Source organism: Herpailurus yagouaroundi, unplaced genomic scaffold, assembly GCF_014898765.1.
Source record: "Herpailurus yagouaroundi ecotype Mexico unplaced genomic scaffold, PumYag 77, whole genome shotgun sequence".
Taxonomy (NCBI): Eukaryota; Metazoa; Chordata; class Mammalia; order Carnivora; family Felidae; genus Herpailurus; species Herpailurus yagouaroundi.
The window spans coordinates 47,480,683-47,501,563 of record NW_024412388.1 but is presented as its reverse complement, the minus strand read 5'-3'; the positions used below and the strand labels follow the sequence as shown (position 1 = coordinate 47,501,563).

Genomic DNA, 20,881 nt, shown 5'->3' with positions numbered 1-20,881 from the left:
TCATTTGTTCCATAGATATTTATTGAGTACCCACTGGGTGCCACGTATGGTTGTAGGCAGTGGGGTACAGAAACACAGAAAACAGTAAGTCTGCTTTGATGGTGCTTATATCCAGTGAGAGATGGATAATAAACAAGTAGACGATATAATGTCATAAATAGTACAGGCGAAGAAAAATAAAGCAGGGAACAAAGAATTTGTTATTATATATGAATGGTCGGGGGCAACTGCTCTGAGGAGGAAACATTTGTGTGGAGCCTTTGTTCGTGCTGTTCCCTGCACCTACATGTAGTGCCATCCCTGTCACTTGTTACTCTCCATCTTTCAGGACCATCCTATTCATCAAAATTCCACTCAGACATCACCTTCTCTGAGTGCGGCTTCTGCTCACCTACTGAGGCAGAGTTAGGCTCTCTCTTCTGTGCTCCCGCAACACCTTATACTTCATCAGGCTATACTTCCCATGTTCAACATGCTTCTCCTCCATTGGACTCAAGCTCTTCAGGGTCACAGGCTCTTCTTCCTTTCAGCTTTGATGTGGGGCACAGTGCAGAATGAGTTCCTTGATGGTTCACAAGGGAGTCATGGGGGCAGTGGGTCGACTCAGATGTCAGCACATCCTGGCCACGCTCAGCAGCGGCAGGTAGGAGGCCGCGGTTTGTCCTGGGGAAGCCCACTCAGCAAGGGGATGTGCCCTTTGCTCTCCAAGCTAAGCATGCTCTTTCTCAGACAGGGTGGTCATCACAGAGCGCAAAGTAAACTCTGTTTCAAACCTTGTGGTTGGAAATCATCTTGCTCAATAATATAATCGTTATACAGTGCCAGTGTAGGACCTCGAGCTCATGGTTTGCACCTCCATCCAGCCTTCCTCTCCTCACACCTCCATTGCCAAGTCTGCCATCTTGTTTCTCACCCACTTAACTTGCCCAGTTCCACTCTGCTTCTCCCTTCCCCTCCCTGCTGTGTGGTGGATGGGTGAGCTCTCCTAAGACCCAAGTTCAGTATCTGGCTTTGCCAGTTGTCATATATATGGCCTGGGCCCAATCAGCTCCCTTTGCTAAATCTCAAGTTCATTACCTTTGAAATAGAACTAATCCTCCTGTGCTCTGCCAAAGATACATAATGTTACGGTGATAACGTTATAAATTAAAATATCCTAAGGCAAGGGTGACTGGATAGCTCAGTTGGTTAAGCCTCGGACTCTTGGTTTCAGCTCAAGTCACAGTCTCACAGTTCCTGAGATGGAGTCCCACATCGAATGCAGAGCCTGCTTGGGACTCTCTGTCTCTCTCTGTCTCTCTGTCTCTCTGTCTCTCTCTCTCTGTCTCTCTCTCTCTCTCTCTCGCCATCTCCCTCTGCCCCTCCCCCACTCTCACGCTCTCAAAATAAGTAAAGTAAAACAAATAAAAATATTCTAAGGCAATATATGAGCTGAGCTACAGGTGAAAAACCCCCAAATTTCACTTCTAGCCTCTCCAACCAACTGGCTATAGCAGTTCACTCACTGTCTCTGGACTGTTTCCCCAAATACACGATAGAGTTGACAAAGACAACTAACACCTACTGAATCATTGCACGTGCCAGGCACTCTTCTGAGTGTTTGACCCTCCTCACTATAATCCTGTGAACTTGCTACTATAGTCACCCCTGTTACACAGCTGAGGACACATTGGCACAGAGGTTACGTGACTTGCTCACGGTCACACGCTTAATAAGGGACCGAAGTGGGATTCAAACCCAGTCTGTCTGGCTCTGGAGCCCACAGTTTTAACCATCACATCATATTGCCAACCATGATGCTGTAATTCCTACCTGGCAGAGCTGTTGGGAGATGCAGAGAGATTATATGGAGAGGATCTATGCTATTGTAGACATCCAATCAATATTAGCATGATTGTGTTACACCTCTTCGGAGCTTAGCGCAGCCTAAGTTTAATAAACACTTACTTTGTTGCTGCATTTGGTTGTATGTCTGCTTCCCATTCAGCTGTGATTCTCAGGATCAGGCACTTACCTGGAGATGCTGCCTTCCTGCAAACCTGGGTGTCATAACATACCAGGACCTTCTTAAGAATCCTTCTAAGAGGGTGCTGCTTTGTCCTTTGTATTGGTTCTTTGTCAGTGGTTGAGGCTTTGGAGGGAGCTGAACGTTAAATAAGGAGTTGGGTTTTGTTGTAGAGGTCAGTCCGTTCTGAGCACAAGGAAGGCGGGGTCGGGTCTGCAATTTTCTCTGGCTCCGGGAACAAATACCCCGCCTGCTCCTCTAAGCTGGAGAGTCTCGAGAGATGTGGGGATTGGTGGTGACCTCCAGCCCGCTGGCGATTACACAGAAAGCTGAGAGCAATTTTTAAAGTCTTCTCGCCATTTTGCTCTCCCTTTAAAAATTAAATGCCTGACACCGAGGTGTTTTATTCCCAGTCCAGCTGGCCTTTAAGTGGATGGCTTGGAAGTGAGGATGCCTGATGACCTTCTGACCTTGGGAGTTTCCAAGGGTGGGAAATGGCACCAGAAGGGAGAGTGACCTCATTCTTTTTGTCAACTTCATGAAAAAGAAATGAAAGCATCAGTCTTGATGACTGAGTTCCACAGTGAGGGAGCCACGGGAAGGCTCCAGGAGCAAGGATATGGTGGGGAATTGTGGACCCAGCAGGACTGGGAGGTGTGTAGAGTCTGAACAGCACCACGAAATGGGCACTGGACCTGGAAGGGGAAGACCTGGGCTCTAAGCTCAAGCCTGCCACTAACTGACTCTGTGGTTGGGGGTAAGTTACTGACCCTTTATTTTTTTTATTTTTTTATTTTTTTTTAATTTTTTTTTTCAACGTTTATTTATTTTTGGGACAGAGAGAGACAGAGCATGAACGGGCGAGGGGCAGAGAGAGAGGGAGACACAGAATCGGAAACAGGCTCCAGGCTCTGAGCCTTCAGCCCAGAGCCCGACGCGGGGCTCGAACTCACGGACCGTGAGATCGTGACCTGGCTGAAGTCGGACGCTTAACCGACTACGCCACCCAGGCGCCCCAGTTACTGACCCTTTAAATGAAGGTATTCTACTCCATGTTTCATATGTAAACAGCGTAATGAAGTTGTTAAAAGCAAGCCTTGGAGTGAATGCTAGTTGTACCGCTTACTGCCTGGGTGATTTGAATAAGTTAACTTCCCTCTCTGAGCCTCGGTTTTCACATCTGTGAGCTAAAGATCTCAGAGTCCATGCCGTTGTTCATCCTGTGCTTAATATGCCCCCAGAGCTCCCTTTCCACCCTGATCTCTCATCTCTGCCTGGTCACATCCTCCTTTGGAATTCAGACTGAATTTCCTTTCCAGAGGAAAGCTTTTCTTGATGCCCTGGCTGGTGGAGCTGCCCCCCAGGCCCATCCTGCATTCCTGTCCCCTCCAGTGCCTCCCCTGTCCCTGCCCTGATCACTGCCTGTGGAATCCTCAGGGGCCTGGGGCTGGTTCTTCTCCACCTCCCCAGAGCCCACACAGGGCCCGATTCCCGGATGCAGGCTCTAAATGCCTGCTGATGGAATGAATGAATTTCTTTCCAGCTCTGAAATTCTATGCTTCTAAGTCTATTTGTCCTTATATATGCCTAATTTCCAAAAACAGACATAAAATACGTTTCTTTCCTTTCACAAAAAGGTAATAAATACAATCCTTTACACTGATATAGAAATCTGCACTCGACAAAACATTTTTCACATTTATTACCCAGTACCCCGCTACCTAGCGGCTTATCAACACTCGAGTTTCAAAGCAATTCAAAGCTACTGTTGGAGCTCGTACAAACAGATCTAGCTTTTGAACTACTGGAACCATCTCCTTGCCTTGAACTGACCACACGTCCAGGACCGCTGCCCCCTCCCCCTCCCCAGATGGTCTCTTCGCCAAGCCCTGAGGTCTCGGTGACCCCCAGGTAATGAACCAAGTAGGTCTGCAGGTCTCCCTGATCTCCGGAGTCCACTTTCTTAGTCTGGTTTGTATCATTGCAACAATGTCTGTATCAAGTACGTGATTTCCAAATTCACAGCCTCACAGAGGAGCCTGCCGTTGACAGAGTTGTCAGCAGGGGGAAAAAAAAAAGAATGCAAGATTGTCCAACAGAAATAAATCTTGGAGAGTGTTTTGCCAAGCCATCCAAGCATTCATACATTTGCTGCTGCATGCAGGAAAGGGGGGAGGGAAGGGAAAAGAAGGGGGAGGGATGAGCGAAGGAAGAACTGAGGCTGGCTGGTGCTTCTCCCTCTCCCTGCCCTGCTTCTCCCATCCTTCCTGCAGGCCCACACGAGATGTGTGTGTTATCTTTTCCTTCTTGGTTTATTTTCTTCCTGTGACTTTTTTCCATTGCCACTCCCGGTGGGCTGCATGCTAAAGGAGAACAAAGAGATTTCAGTTTGCTGTGGGCGTCCAAACACTGTGTTGGACACAAGCTTCAACCCTACAACATAGGCCTCCTCCACCGTTTGCAAACTGCTGTGGCTCCCCTTTGCTACTTGGATCTATTTCTGGACCCCTAACTTCAATTTTTAAAATGCTTTTCTGGGATACCTTGCCCATCCAAATCTCCTCCAGGCCTCAAGGCCCGCTTGGGGTTCTGCTTCCTCCACAGAGCCTTTCCAGACAAACCCAGTCTTTTGCAAACTCTACTGATTTTGGAGAGCTGTGCAGTGAAAATGCTACAGGCCTTTGGCTCCGTTGCCTCCAGTTTCCTTCTTCGCACCTTTCTCCTTTGTGTATTTCAGATTACTTACTTTTAGGAGATTTCAGAGTTGTTGAAGGAAGAATGAACATTTCCCCGGGTGTTTCTGTGCTTGAAAATGCTTCTGCTTTTAGCAGGTTCTGCAATCTTAGGCAAACCGTCAACATCTTTTGGCCACGGTTATCCTCCTCTGTAAAATGGGGCAGTAATGTCTACCTTATAGGATGCTTATGAGGATTTAATGAGTAAATATAACTAGCTTTTGAGGGCTGTGTCTGGCAGTTAGTGGCAGTCAGTGAACAATAGGTTTCTCCATAAGACACTGGTCGGAGATTGTGCCGATGATTAAACAAAGGATACTATCGTTAGTGTGTGTGGGGGCCACACTGCCTGAGTTCAAATCCAAACTACACCACCCTGTTCCCAGAGCAAGTTAGTTCACCTCTCGAAGTCTGTTTGTAAAGTAAAGCTGATCATGGAGCTCACCTGTTAAGGATGATACAAAATAGTCCATGGAAAGCATTTGGCAAAGTGCCTTTGACGGAGCAGGTGTTCAATGCATGTCAACTATTTTTGAGGAGGAGATGGAGGGCATTTTCATTTATTCTCTTAACTGTTCACTGCATTCCAGAGTGCTCTGATGAGGGAACTATCACCCACTGTGTAGATTCTGAGGATTCACATCATACCTGTGATGAGTCAGATGACTGCATGTCAGTAAGAAGAGCCCAAGGCTTGGACTTCTAGACAGCTGCCTTGAGCCTGGCCTCTGTGCTTTACTTAGTTTGTGACTTTGAGAAAGTAAACTTCTCAGAACCTCCTTTTCATCCCCTGTGACATGGGATAATAACATCTACTTTTAACAGTAAAACACACACACACACACACACACACACACACACTCATTCACTAGTGTCGGCACATAGGAGAGCACTGTTTGAACTAAAAATTGTGCTACAAAGGAAGGATATTATATATCTGTTATCATCCTTATTATAATCAGCCAAGTAACACTAGGATAGCATGTCTCATATGCCACCCTGGGCTGGGTCTGAGAAGTCTCCAACATTTTTGAACAGAATAATTGTGGGCAGTGGAAATGTCATGAATTCTGAGAGGGCCAGAGCTGGTGTTCTGATCACAGGCCAAGCCAGAGCCATCCCAGAGTGGTTCAGGCCCGAGGACTGGAAATGAGCATTTAGAAGACCTACTCAACTCTGACTCTGCCTCACATACGAATTGAGCCAATCCACTCCATCTCTCTGGGCTGCTTCTTCTATCTTGTTTTTTTGTTGTGTTTTGTTGCCTACTAAGTGGGGATTAACAACGCATGTCTTGCCTACTTTGTGCAGTTCCTGGGAGGGTCAAATGAGGTGACTGATGTTAAATTGCTGGGGACATGGTATCATGCACCGTGTGCCGTGACATTGCTCAGCTTCCCCACTGGTCTACAAGGTTTTGGAAGGGAGCGACTGGGCTCCCTTATAAGCATTTTCTCGATGCTTATAACAATGCTTATAACGTCACATTCAGCGGATGCTCGGGAGCTGGTAATAAAGTACTGTTGCTGTTCATCTTATTAATAAGCTTCAATGCTTTCAATCCCTAAACTCCTTGCCAAAAGAGAGCTCTTCCTCTAAGAGGTTGCCTTTAAGCTTTTAGCTAACAGAAGCGGCTCGTACCACTGCTGCTGATTGTTATTGCCAGTGAAACACCTTCTGTGTTGTGCTAGGCACTTCATATGCGGTATCTTTAACACACAGGGCACTTCTGTAAGGGGCGTGAGGAATCGTGCTTAGAGAAACATGGGGCAATCTGCTCAAGGAGACATAGCTTATAAATGGAAGAATGAGGATTTGAACCTAGCGTGTGTGATTGCAAATCCTCTGTGTGTTCCCCTGGACCCCTTGGCTACTGGGAAGCCCACAAGCAGCCCACTTGTTCCGTAATAGCCCACACTTGGGTGAGGCAGTGATTTCTCCTGTGAGTGGATTAGAAGTAATTCCCACTTTGAGAACGCAGGGGTGGGAGGAGCAGACAGGCCAAGGGAAAAAAGCCAGAGAAGCAATTCTTCTTGCGATGGAAAAAAAAAAAAAAAAATCTGTATTTGGATTCTTTTTTACACATCCAACCCAGCAGAAAATTGGTTTGCGGAAGATGTAGGTCGTGGCTCTGGCCCCGGCATCTGGACGCCTTATATTGTACACTATATTACCGGAGTAATATCGTGCACTTTATTAGCACCAGCAGGATTTGGGATTCCCATGGGGACTGTTCTTTGCTGTCAGATGTATAAGGCCATTTAATCTCCTTTATCAGATCTGGTTCTGCTCCCCCCATCCTCACCTCCTCTTGCAGACCAATAAAGAGAATTTCTTCAGATTCATTGGTCTGAAAACTAGCTTTTAAATACTTCTTCATCCTCCTCAACCCCTGTATCTAATAAGCAAGCATACCAGGGATGTGTCAATGCCTTGAAAATCACTCTGTGCATTTGAGTAGCGATTTTCTCAGCACATTTGTAATTGGAACTTCCTTTTCCTAATGCAGAGACTGGAGGAAGAATTTGCTAATTATTCCTAGCCAGCTCTGGTCTCACCCAGGTACTGTGATCTTTGGGAACCGGGTTGGCATTCTCTTGTTAGAAGGCCAGCTATACCTTTAGGTCTGGTTAGAGAAATGGCTAGAGTCACTTTGGAAAGAAGGACAGTTTTCTCAGGACAGAATCTGGGTTTATGCCTGGCCTGTTTGGGGGCCGTTTTTGATAGAACCAAATAAGATATTCAGGGATCAGAAAGATTTGTGTTCAAAATCCAGTTCTGGGCATATTCTCCGAGCTCTATGATACTTATACACACACATAGTGTATGTGAGCCCTGGGATTGTTGCAAGTGACCTTGGGATCAGACATAGCTCTGCATTTGGAGAGACCACAGTCGTGGACAGGACACGTGTCTGAACAACTGCTGTCAACACAGTGTGATAGTGCTGTGGGGTCACAAAGCAGATCTTTGGTGCAGACATACCTGTCAACAGCAGGAATCAGGGAGGAGAGGATGTCTAAACCGACGGCAGTTTTGGGAAAGTCTCTTCACCTCTGAGCTTCAGTGTTTTTAGCTGTAAAATGGGGCAGTAATACTTACCTTGAAGGGTTGTTTGGGAAATAAGCTATATACTGTATGTAAAATGATTAGCTCAGTATCTACCACATAATAACTAGTAGTGTTTAAAACAGATGAAGGGTTGAGCAGCAGCACTAATAGTTCTTTTTATTTGTGGGGCAGAAGTGGAGAGAACTGTAGCTATAGACCTGGGAGACTTGGATTTAACTCAAGTCCCTTCTTGGCTGTGTGACCTCAGGCAAGTTGCTTTGCCCCTCTGAGTCACAAGTTCCTTTCTGTCAGATGGGGATAAGGTGGTGAGGATCCAATAAAATAGTTACACGGGAAGGGGTTTCACCAATGGTGAGGTATTGTGTGTCTGGAAGGTATTCATCCTGTTACCATTGTTATTATAACTAATAGGTAGAGACCATGTGGGAAAGTCAGCTCTGCAGACTGGAGGATGTTTGATGCTCAGGAGTTGAACTGGAGGTTAAATAAGCCAGGCTTAGTTCACCGGGTGTCTCTATGGAGCACATAATTTTATTTTTTAAATAATTTTGGGGCTCCTGGGTGGCGCAGTCGGTTAAGCGTCCGACTTCAGCCAGGTCACGATCTCGCGGTCCGTGAGTTCGAGCCCCGCGTCGGGCTCTGGGCTGATGGCTCAGATCCTGGAGCCTGTTTCCGATTCTGTGTCTCCCTCTCTCTCTGCCCCTCCCCCATTCATGCTCTGTCTCTCTCTGTCCCCAAAATAAATAAACGTTAAAAAAAAAAAGTTTAAAAATAATTTTGTTTCAGTTTTTTCATCATGATTAAGTGTACTCTTTAATCCCCCATCCCCTACTTCCCCCATCCTCCCTCCCCTCTGGAAACCACCAGTTTGTTCTCTATAGTTAAGGGTCTGTTTCTTGGTTTGCCTCTCTCTTTTGCTTTTCTTGCTCATTTGTTTTGTTTCTCACATTCCACGTGAGTAAAATCATATGGTATTTGTCTTTCTCTGACTTATTTTGCTTAGCATTATACTCTCTAGCTCCATCCATGTCATTGCCAAGGGCAAGATTTCATTGTTTTTTAAAAATTTTTCTTTTATATTATACTATTATAATAATAGTATTATATTAGTATTATGTATGTATTATTGTATATACTATATATAATACTCTTTCATATATGTCACTTCTTTATCCATTCATCGGTTGATGGATACTTGGGCTGCTTCCCTAGTTGGGCTACGTAAATAATGTGGAGCATATGATGTTAAGCAGGAGTTCTCAACCATGGAGGGATTGGAGGAGAGAGACAATGTAACAATTACCCAGGACATTTTTCCAAAATGCTTAAGTACATACACACAGTTCTTCTCCCCACCATCCCACCCGAATGCCCGAGGCATATCAGAATCTGCAGTAGGCATCAGTGGTTTGCATTTGTCAAAAGCTGATAGCCCCTTCTTCCCTAAAATTGAGCTCTATACTTGTAAAGAGCATTATAAAGCCCACTTTGTGTTAAACCCACATCTCTCTCCCTCTTGTCATCACCATTTTTTAAAAAATTTTAAATGTTTTTATTTATTTTTGAGACAGAGAGAGACAGAGCACCAGCAGGGAAGGGGCAGAGAGAGAGGGAGACACAGAATCAGAAACGGGCTCTAGGCTCGGAGCTGTCAGCACAGAGTCTGACGCGGGGCTCGAACTCATGGACTGTGAGATCATGCCCTGAGCCGAAGTTGGACGCTTAACCGACTAAGCCACCCAGGTGCCCCTTGTCATCACCATTATAACACATTAGCCTGTTTCTATGCCTGAACTGTTGTTCCAGCGGATTAAACACTTGTTCTCTATATTTGGCTTCTTCATTACCACCCTATCTGGTGTATCCAGCCCCCTGGACAGTTTTAAAACCTAGGAAGATTAGATGTTTGAATTATAGGGCTATGGAATGTGTAGGACTAACAAAACAGGGATATCTTCATGAGGAAACCAGGATTTTGAGAGTCCTGTTAGAACTGAAGATTCCTTGGGGTGCCTGAGTGGCTCAGTCGGTTAAGTAACCAACTGTTGATTTTGGCTCAGGTGATGATCTCTTGGTTCCTGAGATAGAGTCTATATATATATATATGCTATATGTGTGTGTGTGTGTGTGTGTGTGTGTGTGTGTGTATACACACATATACTTGTGTATATATATATGCTATATATATAGTGTGTATATATATATATGTTATATATATAGCATATATTTATGTGTATATATATGCTATATATATATGCTATATATATGTGTATATATATGCTATATATATGTGTATATATATGCTATATATATGCTATATATATGTGTATATATATGCTATATATATGTATATATAGCAATTCCTTAATGAGGACTTACCTTGTGCTTGGGATTCTCTCTCTCCCTCTCTCTCTCTCTGCCCCTATCCTGCTCTTGCATGCACTCTCTCTCTCAAAATAAATAAACTTAAAAAAAAGGAACTGAAGGTTTCTTAAGACCCCAATGTGTTCAGTCATCATTGGCAATCCTAGCCATCCTTGGCTTGCAGTGCCAAAAAAGCATTTGCCTGGAGTCTGGCTCGTGACCCTCAGGCAGCTTGGGGCGGGGCAGGGGGGGGAGGTCACCAGAACAAGTATGACTGCTGCATTTCACAGAGTAAGTGAGGGGTTCCAGAAAGGCCAGGGGGCCTGCCTGTATATTCACAGATAGTGAGGGGTGCAGCCAGGCTCAGCTGGTGTGGAGACTCCCCTGCGTTGGGCTTGTTTCCTGTGCTGGAGGTTGTGTCAGTGTGGGGAAATGTGACCTGGCTTGCTTGTATGCGTCAGTGACCATTCTTTCAGACAGGACATGCTCAGGAACTGGCATCCTTTTACAAGCCGATACTGAGAATGTGTTTAAAATTTCATTCCTTGCAATGCCGACCCTTGAATCTTTCCCTCCATTGTTTAGGGTCAGGTGTTCAGTTCTGTAAGGACCCTGAGAGCAACGAGTGGGTGGATCATTTCTAGCAATATATATGTGACCCCACACCCTGGGGGAGAGTAGCACAACACCATAAATTCTGATTCATATTTTCTCAGGCATGCTGTCATTCAGTGGGGACTCAGAAAAAAGGAAAAATATATGTATGTGTGTGTGTATGTGTATACACGTGTGTGTGAGTGTGTGTGTGTGTGTGTGTGTGTGTGTGTGTGTGTGTTATTAAGAAGACTTAACCAACACCAGTACACGAGAGAAAACCACAGCCCTCTAAGAATGTTTCTGGGCTAAAAAAAAAACAGAAAGAAAGAAAGAAAAAATCAATTCCATAGCTTTCCACCTGGGCTGGCCAGTAATCACAACAATAATGCCTTATAACTGCATGTAGGCTTCCATAATGTATTCATATCGATAATAAAAGATATATATACACACACACATATCAATTCCTTACCGAGAACTTACCTTGTGCTAACACTTTCGGGACCCTTTTGTATATCTTACTTTATTGAATTCTTGCAGAATCTCTAACAAGGTTATCCTTCTCTCCGTTTTAAACTGGGAAAACAAGTTCAGTGAGGCAAGTGATTTACTCTAAATTGCAAGGCTAGAAAGGCCCCGAATTCTTCACTAGAGAGGATCTGAGACTCCAAAGCCAGTGCTCTTTAAATTGCCTTGTGGCTGACTCTAGAATCATACACCTATAGGTTTTTAATTTTTAAATTAAAAACAAAAATGTACTATGCTGAAGCGTTCTTCTCCTTCTTCTTCTTCCGCTCTCCTCTTTTCTCTCCTTCCCCCTCCTTCTTCCCCTCCCTTTCTCTTGTCCTCCTCCCCCACCTCTTCCTTCCTCACCCTCCTTCTTTCCCTCTCTCAGAAGAAACAGTGGTCTTTTTGCTTTCCTGGAGTGACAGCCTCTCATGGTTAGAAGAAAATTTAAAGATCATCTATTTTAAACCAGTGGTTAGCAAAATGGTTCACATTAGAATTGTCTGGGTTAAAAAATATTCCTGCTTGGATCCCATCCCAGACCAATTAAATCAGGATCTCTGGGGTCATGAGTCTTTTTTTTTTTTTTTTGTCTTAACTCTCCAGTTGATTGTAATGTGAAGCCAAGATTTTGCACCACTCATCTAGACTCACTGACCATTCCTTCTACAATATCCCTGCAAAATTTTCATCCATATTAGGTTCAAAGGCCCCTAATGGCAGAAAACTTACAATCCTGGGAGGCAGCTGATTTCATTTTTGAGCTTCTCTATCTAGAGAACAACCAAAAAACAAAAACAAAATCTTATTATGGGTCAGGCAGTGTCACATCTGTTATCTCATTTAATCCTCATAGGGTTTTTGTTATCTCTACTTTACAGATGAGGAAACTAAGGCTCATTTATCCCTTCACTCAACAAACACTTAATTGCATTTATATCTACTAAATGACAAGCCTTTTACAAGCGCTGGACACGCGCAAATGTGTAAGACAGGCATGGCCCTCAGTACGCTTTCCTAAGCTGGGGAAGATGGTCATGAAAAACCAGGTTGCATAGCCAACTAATTCCAGGTGCACTGAGAGTTTGCAAAAGGTGCATCTGGCCTTGTGTGGGTGCAAGGAGATCAGTGGACCACCTCTGAGCTGAGCCCTGAAGGACAAGTAGGAATTGCCTAAGGACAGGGGACTACTTTGTGCAGAAGGCCACAAGGCAGGAAAGTGCTCCATGTTTTTGAGGAGCTAGAAGGTGGCCAGCATGTCATTAACACAGACAGAGGGACCCCAGAAGAATGCAGGAATGGAGGGAGGGCAGACTTGGCTGTATCCACTCATTTAGATCAGGAGAAGCCTTTGGAGAATATTAACCCCAGGAGACACATAGACAGAGGTGTGTGTGTGTGTGTGTGTGTGTGTGTGTGTGTGTGCACGCGCGCGCGAAAGATCTTGTCTAGCTGGGGTCGGGGGAGGGGCAAGATGGATGAGTCTTCTTCCATTACCACATAATTTCCTGCTTTCCTACATGTAAGAAGGATTACAATCCTTTCTTCCTTTATCGATGTGCTCTGAGAAGGGAGCTAGAACCAGAGACAGTGCTTCAATAGATTCTAGTGGGTGAAACCTATGTGAGGAGGGAAGGGAATGAGTCTACATAGAAACCCAGAGAAGGAGCCTTTGGGAATCTGAGCCAGGGGTTCAGAGCCTACCTCTCTTGATTCTAGTGGTCATGTTACTGTGTTCTTAAGAATAGTGTGTGTGTGTGTGTGTGTGTGTGTGTGTGTGTGTGTGTGTTTAATTTTAACTGAAACAGAGAGAGAATATCCCAGATATAAGTAAAAATGGAATGACCAGGATTATGCGAGCCCAGGGAGAGAAGAACCAACAGATACAGGCACCTGTAGAGACGAAAACACAACACACTTGTGTACAGAAAGTCACTGGCCTCTCTCTTCTGCACATACACATGCACATAAACATACCAAACACCCAAAACTTTGACCTTCAGGAAGGAAAACATGTCTCCTCTGGGCTGCAGGGTGGGAGGAGCATGGGCTTCGGAGCCACACGGCCTTGAGTTCAAATCCCTGCCCATCACCTTGATTTGACCCAGTTGTTTCAACCCCCATTTTTTTTTTTCATTTGTAATATGCAGACAGGAACATTTAGGGTTGTTCTAAGAATTAAAGGAATTTATATAAAGTACCTGAAAACGATAAGATGCTTATTCTAATTGTTATGTGCTGTTGAAAAACTTGCCATAATAGAACTACTCAGATAACACTTTAGTTCAGGTGATCGAGAATTGAATCCCAGTTCTGGAAACCCTGGAAGAATCCATATGAATTTAGTCCCTTTATGTTGAAACCATGAAGAACCATGGAGGCTTCTGATTTTCTCTCCATCGGATATCCCAAATATCTCTTCAGCCCTTGTTCCTCCTGTGGTCTCTGCCTAGAAAGTCCACAATGAGCATAATCATCTGTTTCCTTCCTTTTGTGTTGGTTGGCCTATAAGAATTATAGTCCATCCATCTATCCATCCATCCATCCTTCCCTCCCAGCATACACCAAGGTTGGAGTTGTCATAGTAGGCTCTATGAGGTATGAGGGGTGTAGGGGCTAAACTATAGAACTGTGTTTTCCAAGAGTGGTTTGCTAGTTTCATCAGGCTCTCCTGCAGAGTACAGAGCCACATTCCAAGCTTTTGAAATAGAGTGTCTGGGGGGAAGGCCCTGAAACCTAGTATTTTAAACTAGTACCCCGGTTGTTCTAACGCAGCCCACATTTGAGAGCCACTCACTGGATTATATTCTTCAGAGGGACGAAGATGCTAGCTTTTTGGAAGCTTTAAGGAGTAATCGGGAGGCCCGATGTGGAGATACGAAGAACTTGGCTTATGCATGAAGATTTGTGGTCATTTGAAAACCTTCATTCATGCATTCATTTAACAGAGTGCCTAATGTGTTGGGTGCCATTTGGTTCAAGAAGATGTGTCAGTGTGGCACTGATCAGCCCCCTGCCTTCAGGAGGCTAACAGTTTAATAGAGATAGACAGTGACCACTCACACACACACAGATCAATGAGAATATCTCTTGAACATACTAATGCTGTAAAGAAAATACTATGAGCGGGCGGGCCAGAGGTCAACTGGAGTTGAGGGGTACCTTGACCATGGTGGCTACAGAAGGTACCTCTGAGGAGGAGCGCATTTGAGTTGCGATCTGAAGGACAAAAAGGAGGCAGACTTGCAAGGATCTTGGAGAAGAATTTTAGGCAAACGGAATAGCAAGGGCAGAGGCCCAGAGATGCTTAGAGTATTTAAGGGGCACAGAGAAAGCTAGGATGGTTTAGCCTATAGAACCAGGAAGAGGATGACAGGAGAAGGGAGGAAAAAGAGCAGTCAGCCCCATCGACTCCAGTAAGGCATGCCGTTTTTATGTTAGTGGTCTCAGTAAGGCCCATTTCTTCAGCTGCATCAAGGAGCAGAGAGAAACAGAATCTGTCTCTTTCAATGGTCTTTGATATATTGGCTTCCCCAACAGAAGCTCTCTGAAACCTACCCTTGCTGCAAATTTTACTGCTGGAAAGAAAACGCCCGTTCTGACTCCCTGCCTATTGTAATTAGATTTTCCAGGATCATTTGCTCCAGCTAGAAGCCAAAGAAGCCCTGTTGTGGCCACAGTGGCCTGCCCTGAGAGCAGTCACTTTGAATCTGCTTGTCCGGAAAGGGTGATCTCAGTCAAAAACAGCCTCGCTCCAACATAAGGCATTTTCTGATCCTTGATAAAAACTTGCCAACATTTTGCTTCTACAAACCTGTACCTTCTGAAGGCTAGCAAGCCCATAAGCAAGAATTAAGATTAGTAAAGAAATAATCCACGTGTTCATTGGTTATTCATCCAAAAACCTGTTTCTAAGAGCACCAAGGATTTCTATGTTGCTCAGTCCAACAGAACTCATTTCACTGGATGTTCAAACAGAATTTTATACAGGAGACTAACTCCATGTTTATTTTTTTCCCATTTTTTAATTGTGGTAAAATGCAGCATAAAATTTACAATCTTAATCATTTTTAAGTGCAGAGTTCAGTGGCATAAGTACATTCACGTTATTATGCAAGCATCACCAGCATCTGTCTCCAGAGCTCTTTTCATCTTGTAAAACCGAAACTCGGTACCCATGAAACACAAACTCCCTATTCCCCCTTCCATCAGCCCCTGGCAATCACTATTTACTTTCTTTCCCTGTGATTTTTACTACTTAGGTACCTTTATAACAGGAATCATATAGTATTAATATTAGGCTTATTTCACTTAGCTTAATGAACTTAAGGTTCATCCATGTTGTACTATGTGTCAGAATCTCCTTCTTTTTTAGGGCTAATGTTCCACTCTCTGGGTAGACTACATTTCCTTTTATCCATTTATCCATGGGTGGACACTTAGGTTGCTTCCATATTTTAGCTATTATGAATAATCTTGCTATGAACAAATCTCTGAGTCCTTGTTTTCATTTCTTTGGATAGATGCCAGAAGTGGAATTTCTGGGTCGTATAGTAATTCTATTTTATTTATTTATTTCTTTATTTATTTTTATTTATTTATTTTTTTTTAGGAACTGCCATGCTGTTCCTTACAGCAGCAACACCAATTTACATTCCCAGAAACAGTGTACAGGGTTCCAGTTTCTCCGCGTTCTCACCAACATTTGTTATTTATTTATTTTTTTGTTACTCTGGAAACACCCATCCTAATGGACGTGAGGGGATATCTCCTGGGAGTTTTGATTTGCATTTCCCTGACAATAAGTGAGATTGAGCATCTTTTCATGTGCTTATTGGCCCTTGATATACCTTCTTGAGAGAAACGTCTATTCAGGTCCTTTGCCCATTTTTGAATTGCATCATTTGGGGTTTTTTTGTTGTTGTTGTTGAGTGTTAGGAGTTCTTTATATTTTCCCATCTTTCTTAAATCTCTTGTTTTCTTTTGGCTTTTCTACTACCACTGTCTCCTGGTCTGCTCATCCTCCCTCCTTTATCCTTATGAGTGTCTGTCACCAGCCCCTATTCTTAGATGTAGCCTCTAAATACTGATGCTCCTTATGGCTTACAGATGATTCGGCCAGTAATAAGCAAAAGGTATGCAAAGAATATTACGGAAGCACAAGGTATGGGACTTGTTCCAAACAGGGGGTCATGAAGTCAGCTGGCTCAGAGCGTTTATGAGTAAGAGCCACGGATCTGAGTGGAAGAGGAGTGCAGTACATCCCTGGCAGAGAGAACAGCCAAAGCAAAAGCGCAGAGGACTTAGTGCCATGGCATGGCAAGAAGTTAGATGGAAGGCAGTGGAAAGTAAGGCTGGAAATGTAAGCAGAAGCAGGTTGGCAAGGTCTTTTTCTTGTATTTCTTTGGACTGTGATGAGACATTGAAGTGGTTTAAACGGGGAAGTGACATGTTTTGCATTTTAGAATGATTCGTTGGGCTGCAGTGTAAAGGGTGGAGTTAAGTGGGTGCAAGACTCAGGTAGGGTTACAGTTAACAGGCCCTTGGAATGATCCAGGTAAGGGATGATGGTGGCTCTGTCTAACGTGGTAGCTACAGGAACAGAGAGGGGCATTTGGATTGCAGTGGATGTACATGAGTAACGGTGTGGGGGGTGAAATCATCAGATAGAGAGACTGTTGGAGGAGAGCAGGGGTTGCAGCTTTGATTCAGGAATGGACTCCAGAATACAGACTCTTCAGCAGTTCGACAGAGTAACTTAGCTGTAGCCAAACTTATATGGCCTTCCCCTTTGATCCTCAGCCTTAGAGTTTCTCTCTGTGAAACGTCTGGGTGAGGAAAGGCCTCAATGGTTCTTTAAATTCCTCCTCTTAGACATATGGAAATTGAGACTGACAACACGGTAACTCACTGCCTTATCAATTCTCACCTCTAAAAACGTCCAGATCACTGCAGGTTCTTCTTGCCTCACATCAGATACTGACCTGAGGATACTGATATTAAAAATAACTTCAGGGGTGCCTGGGTGGCGCAGTCGGTTAAGCGTCCGACTTCAGCCAGGTCACGATCTCGCGGTCCATGAGTTCGAGCCCCGCGTCGGGCTCTGGGCTGATGGCTCGGAGCCTGGAGCCTGTTTCCGATTCTGTGTCTCCCTCTCTCTCTGCCCCTCCCCCATTCAGGCTCTGTCTCTCTCTGTCCCAAAAATAAATAAACGTTGAAAAAAAAATTAAAAAAAAAATAACTTCAGCGATACGTAAATTTTGTGTGAGTGTTTTTTCCTTTTTCTGTAATTGACTCCAGGAGCCATCGTTCAAAAGCAACAAAAATACCAGGTGAGGTCTGAGGGTTTCTTAACCATGTTGGATCTGAAACAGCAATAATCCTACTACCTCGAAGCAGCTTTGTTTCTCTTATTGGACTAAGGGTTTTCAACAACTAGCTGATGTGTACCTGAATGGAACTGGAATCAGTGGAGTTCAGAAATCATTCGAATGCAAGTACTCTGGCTCACTCCTTCTATCTTCATGATGAAGTTTCCTTCCGAATTGGTGGGCACGATGGGAAGAAATAAAAGCCTTGAGGTGTTGTACTCCAGTAAATTAAAATTAGGTGGGATGGGTTTAAGTTTCTGCTCACCAGCTGCATTTATCTCAATTTCAAGGAGTTGCAAGAGTGGGGGAGACGGTATTTCTGTAACCCTTGATGTACCTAAGAGAAGAGGCAATAAATGTAGTAAGGATTTTGCAGCTTTCTCAGGGCAAACCAACCAAATGACCTCAGTGTCAGGGCTTAAAGCAGAATTGCCTAAGGGTGTCAATACTGGTGGTTACAAATGTGAGTCTTGAAGTTCATGCCCATGGATTCAAATCCTGGCTCTTTTATTTACTAACTGTATGGTCTTTGCCTATCAGCTTACCCTGACTCACTTTGCTCATCTGTAAAATGGGGACAATACTGGCTACACCACAGGACAACTTTCAGATTAAGTGAGCTGTCAACAAGATAATGCGTACAAAGCACACCCTCCAGTGCTTCGCACCTAGTGGGTGTCTCAGTCTGCTCTCTGGCTCTAAAACATGATGCTGCTGTGAAAGACATACATTGGAACCAGAGAATGAAGAAGTGGGTCTTTAACAACTGGCCTAGGGAGACTACACTCCACAGGAAACTGCAGGGTCGTTAAGCACCAGTGGTGGTAACAAGGCCATTAATGTCCCAGGGTTTTCTTTATTGAGCCACACAGTGAGGTGATGCTTAACCCGGCAGGAGGGAAGGGGTTCAGTGGGATCTGGGGGTGGGAGATCACAGCTATTTTGTAAGGTAGACCAGCTGTGAAATGCCAGAAGGATTGTGCACTCGCTGTGTCTGCACTGTGGAGCATCCCAAAGGACAGAGCATCTGAAAATCATTTCTGTGTGTTCATTGCAGGCGGTGAGGTTTAAAGAGCATTGACTTTGGTGTCTTAGACCTGACTGGGAATCCCATTCCCATCACAACTAGCAATGAGACCACAGGCAAGTTACTCTCATCTTTCATTGCCTCAGTTTCCTCATCCACAAAATGGGGAGAATCCTGAGCCGCAATGAGGCAAAACTAGTGAAGCACGAGAAAACACATGGAGAATATTTTTTAAACCTTAAAGTCGTAGGCAATGGGAAGTATTATCTTATTACAATTGTAGTGATTTAAACTTGTGTCTTTTCTCACTTCCTTGTATTAACCTTCCCTTTCCTCTTCATTTGGTTGCTTGGGCTAGTAGACATATGACTTATTTCTAGCAATGTCAACTACTCATGCTTGGGCCACAATCCATTGCAAAACTGACAAAGAGCAGGTGCAGCATGAGCTTCAGAATAAGTTATTTCATTAGAATGAATTTCTGAATGTGAAAAATCGGCATCACTTCAGAAGAAATTTCTGGAAGAACAGAATAGACCCACATATCACCGTATCGATTTGAATGGAATGTCTAAAATAATTTTAGCTCTGACTTTTTAAGCAACTAGGACAAAAGAAAAAGAATCTAGAAGTTATATAGATAACTGTGTCAGACAGTGGAGATGTTTCTTTTTTAGGACAAATCCTAAATGTAGAAACAACTCTTAAGAAGTTTTTACAAGGCTCCAGACATAGCAGTGTCCTTACCATTGCTTATAAGGCCCTACATGACTTGGTTCCCACCTGCCTTTCTGGCCTCATCTTCAGTATTCCCCACCCTGCTTTCTCTGCTCCAGGCTTCTATTTCTCCATCAAATCATGATACTCCTACCACAGGACTATTGCACAATCGGTTCCCTCTGCCTAGATGCTCTTGTCCTTAATTTCACCCCTTAATAAACCTTTCCTCAAAGAAAGCATTGAAGCCCCAAATTCCTAACGCTTAACTCTTCACCGTACCCTTCCTTTCTTGGAACTTATCTCAATTGGTGATTAAGCATTTGGTCATTGTTTATTTTCTGTCTCATCTGCACATGAGCTCCTGAGAACAGAAACCGTGTTTGTTGTGCTCACCAGCAATTCCATGTACGTAGTATATGATAGGTGCTAAGAAACAGCTGGAATAAAAACAAACACTAAATCAGTGAACACATGGATTCTCTATAGCAACACAGCTTCACAAACAAAGACTTTTGGACCAGAGCATTCTTTTTTTTTTTAATTCTTTTTTAATGTTTATTTATTTTTTGAGAGAGAGAGAGACAGAGTGTGAGCGGGGGAGGGGCAGCAAGAGAGAGAGAGGGAGACACAGAACTCGAAGCAGGCTCCAGGCTCTGAGCTGTCATCACAGAGCCCGACGTGGGGCTCAAACTCACAAACCATGAAATCGTGACCTGAGCCGAAGTTGGACGCTTAACTCACTGAGCCACCCAGGTGCCCCATGGACCAGAGCATTCTGAGGTTGCTCATCTTCCTCCTGGCAGTGGAGGTAATCTTGATAAGGATTACAATACATTTTCTCAGCTCAGAAAGAAAAGATCAATGTGTGAGATAAAGTCCAGACTGTTTCTCATGACATACCAAAAGTTCCATGATGTCGCTTTTCTTTTGCCATTTTCTAATTAATTTTTTTTATTTTTTTAAAAAGTTTTTATATATTTATTTTTGAGAGAGACAGAGACGTTGTGAGTGGGGAGGGGTAGAGGGAGAGGGAGAGAAGGAAAGAATCCCAAGCAGACCTCACACTCAGCACAGAGCCCGACACGGGGCTTGAACTCACAAAACCGTGAGATCATGACCTGAGCCAAAAGCAAGATTCGGATGCCCTACCAGTTCAGCCACCCAGGCCTTCCCACCATTTTCTATTCATAGCCTGTGCTTCTACCGTGCATTCCTGCTGACAGTTTCATGAACATGCTGTGCCAGTCCCAGCCTCCATGCCTTTGCCTGTTCTCTTCCCCCATCCTGGAATGCCTTTCCCTGAGTGAGAAAACATAACAATAGATGGTCAAGAACTCCAGCTCTGGAGTCAGGCAGATACCAGTCTAAATCCTGGTTCTACTGCTTAGCTGCCAGATCTTGGACTTCCTAAAACTCAGTTTTCCCATTTAAAAAGTTGGCATGGGGAGCCTGGGTGGCTCAGTCAGTTAAACGTCTGACTTCA

The 20,881-nt window shown here is 44.1% G+C and overlaps 1 protein-coding gene and 1 long non-coding RNA gene across 15 annotated transcripts in view; one reads left to right on the top strand and one right to left on the bottom strand.

The window, feature by feature from the left end:
* DAB1 (DAB adaptor protein 1) overlaps window positions 1-20,881 on the top strand; it is a 1,153,213-nt gene that overhangs the window by 16,263 nt on the left and 1,116,069 nt on the right. The gene's annotated exons all lie outside the window — the stretch shown is intronic.
* LOC121027208 (uncharacterized) lies at window positions 3,874-8,341 on the bottom strand. Its single transcript, XR_005788607.1, has 3 exons — window positions 7,726-8,341; window positions 4,752-4,889; window positions 3,874-4,368 (listed from the first exon to the last, which is right to left on the bottom strand). It is a non-coding gene; the product is annotated as an uncharacterized LOC121027208 (long non-coding RNA).